This window comes from Bombus huntii, unplaced genomic scaffold, assembly GCF_024542735.1.
Source record: "Bombus huntii isolate Logan2020A unplaced genomic scaffold, iyBomHunt1.1 ctg00000084.1, whole genome shotgun sequence".
Lineage (NCBI taxonomy): Eukaryota > Metazoa > Arthropoda > Insecta > Hymenoptera > Apidae > Bombus > Bombus huntii.
Window position 1 is genome coordinate 86406 of NW_026099339.1, and position 3703 is coordinate 90108.

General features: G+C 16.7%; 1 pseudogene; it reads right to left on the bottom strand.

The window, feature by feature from the left end:
* Window positions 1–1562: 1562 nt before the first annotated feature.
* On the bottom strand, window positions 1563–2302 carry LOC126876594 (cytochrome c oxidase subunit 2-like; annotated as a pseudogene).
* Between the last annotated feature and the right edge of the window lie 1401 nt (window positions 2303–3703).

The following is a 3703-nucleotide window of genomic DNA, read 5'->3' on the forward strand; positions in this document are numbered from 1 at the left end:
AAATGATTTTTTATTATTCGAATTAAAGAATATAGTAAAAATAATGTTCCAATTAAGACATGAATACCATGAAAACCAGTGGATAAAAAAAAAAAATAGATTCAAAAATTCTATCATTAATACAGAAGAATGAATTATAATATTCAAAAATTTGTATAAAATTAAAATAAAATCCTAAAAAAATTGTTGATATTAATATTGATATTCTTGATTTAAATTTGTTATTTAATATATTATAATGTCTTAATGTTACTGAAAATCCTGATATAATTAAAATAATTGAGTTTAATAAAGGGATTTCAAATGGATTAAAAAATTTAATTATTTTAGGTGGTCATATTAAATTAATTTCAATTGAAGGAGAAATTGAATTATGGAAGAATGTTCAAAAAAATGAAATAAAAAAAAATAGTTCAGAAATAATAAATATAATTATTCTAAATTTTATTATTGATAAAATATAAAAAGAATGTATTCCTTGAAATGTTCTTTCTCGAATAATATCTCGGAATCATATTGTTGTGTCGGACACAACATATGTCGGAATTGTTCTTAATAATATATTTATAGTATTAAAAGAGACAATAATTGGTCATGGTCTAATAGTAACAATATGAAAAGGAAAGTTTTTTTTCATTAATTTGATTCAGAAAAATATAATGTTAATAAAATTGAGAATACATAAGCTTGAATTAAAGCTATTGAAATTTCTAGAATTAATAATATATTTTGAATTATTAAAGTTAATGGTGATAAAATAATGAAGTTTATTATAAAATTTCTTAGTAAAATAAGAATAAGATGTCCTGAAATTAAATTTGCTGAAAGACGAATTGATAATGTTCAAGGGCGAATAAAAAGTCTAATAAGTTCAATAATTACTATAAAATTTATTAAAAATTTTGGAGAATTTAATGGTACTAAATGTCTTAAAGTTTTTATAGGAAAATTAATAATTGAGTAAATTAAAAATCTTAATCATAAAGATAATGCTATTGATAGATTAAATATTAAATGTCTTGTTGATGTAAAGATATAAGGAATTAATCTAAATAAATTTAATATTATAATATAAATTATAATTCTTAAGAATGAAAAAATATGTATTGAATATTTATTAGTTATAATTATTTTAAATTCATTAAATAAATATTCAATAAATAATTTAAAAATTATTAAAATTCGTGAAGGAATTAATCAATATGAATTTGGAAATAAAATAATTGGTAAAATTATAAAAATTCAATTTAATTGAATATAATTATTAATTGAAGGATCAAATATTTCAAATAAATTGTTTATCATAATCATTTTCATTTTTTAATTAAATTATTTTTATTATTATTATTATTATTATTATTATTACTTATATTATAAATATTTTTTATGATAATATATAATAAAAATGAATTTATTAAAATTATAATAGTAAATAAACATATTAAACATATTATAAAGATAACTAATCAATTAATAGGTATTATTTGTGGTATTCATTAGAAGTAAATTTTAATTACTATAATTGATTTAAAAGATCAATTCTTTATTTCAGACATCTAATGATAGAAAAATAATAATAAAATATTAATTTTAGAATGACAATCTAATGTTATTTAAATTAACTAATTTTTCAAATTTTATTTTTAATTCAATTTATAAATAATTCATAAGAAGTTCTTTCTAATATAATAGGTATAAATCTATGATTTATTCCACAAATTTCAGAGCATTGTCCAAAATAAATTCCTGGACGAATACAAAATAAATTTAATTGATTAATTCGACCAGGAATAGCATCTACTTTAATTCCTAATGATGGAATAGTTCATGAATGAATAACATCTAATGAAGAAATAATTATTCGTATAGAAATTTTAAATGGAATAATTAATCGATTATCAGTTTCTAATAATCGAAATTGATTTATTAGTTCATAATTTAATATATATGAATCAAATTCATAATTATTAAATTCTGGATATTCATAAGATCAATATCATTGATGGCCAATAGCTTTAATAGAAAAATGAGGATTTACAATTTCATCGATATAATATAAAATTTTTAAAGATGGAAAACAAATAATTATTAAAATAATTATAGGAGATAAAGTTCAAATAATTTCAATTGTATGATTTTTTAAAAGAGTTAGATTTAAATAATTATTATATATAAAATCTATAATAAAAAATGTTGTTAAAGAAATAATAATAATTATTATTATTATAGTTAAATTATGAAAGGAAATTAAATTATCAGAATAAAAAGAATTTGAATCTTGAAATGTAAATATATTTCATGTAGAAATTTTTAATAATTAAAATTTATTTGAATTTGAAATTCATTATATAATTTTATTAAATTAATTTATTAATAAAAGATAAAAATCTTTATAATTGAATTTTACATTCAAAGCACTAATCTGCCATATTAATAATTATATATATATATATATATTATTTATTAATAAATTTTTAAATTTTAATTATTAAAAATATTTTTAATTTTATTATTTATAATTAAAGGAATTTCAATTAGTGAATGATCTAAGGGAGGATAATTGTTTAATCATTCTAAAGAAGATTGATGAAATTTAAATATAACTAATCGTTTTGAAATTAATCTTTCAAAAATAATAAAAATGAAAAATAATATTCTATTTATTGAAATTATTGCTCCAATTGATGAAATTAAATTTCAACAATAATAAGAATCAGGATAATCTGAATATCGTCGTGGTATAGATATTAAGCCTAAAAAATGTTGAGGGAAAAAAGTTATATTTACACCAATAAATATTATAATAAATTGAATTTTTAATCATTTTTTATTTAATATTAGATCTGTAATTATTGGGTATCAATGAATAAATCGAGTAATAATAGCAAAAACTGCTCCTATTGATAGTACATAATGAAAATGTCCTACTACATAATAAGTATCATGTAAAATAATATCAATTGATGAATTAGATAATATTACTCCTGTTAATCCTCCAATTGTAAATATTAAAATAAAACCAATAGATCAAATGATTGTAATATTAAAATTTATTTTTGAACCATGATAAGTTGCTAATCATCTAAATACTTTAATTCCTGTAGGAACAGCAATAATTATTGTTGCTGATGTAAAATAAGTTCGAGTATCAACATCTAATCCAACGGTAAATATATGATGAGCTCATACAATAAATCCTAGGAATCCAATTCCTAATATAGCATAAATTATTCATATTCCAGGATGACTAAGTTCTATTCGAATTAATAATCTTATTGAAGATCCAATTATTCCTGATCATATTGCAAAAATAAAATATATTATTCCAATGTTTTTATGATTAGTTGGTATTAATCATTTTTTTATTAAGATTTATAAATATAAAATTTATATAATTAATTTTGAAGATTAATAGTTTATTTAACATAAAATCTTAAATATTAATTTAATATAAATTAATTAATTAAATTTTTAATTATAATTATAATAATTTTAATTTAATTAAATTAAATAAAATTTTAAAGATTAATTTAAAAATTTTTAAATAATAAAGTATTATGTCTGAAAAAGAAATAAACTGTAAATTTATTTACAAAAATTAAAAATTTTTTAATACTATTTCAAAATTTATTTTATAATATTTAATATAGTTTAAGAAAAATATTAAATTGCAAATTTAAAGATTAAATTAATAATATTTGTA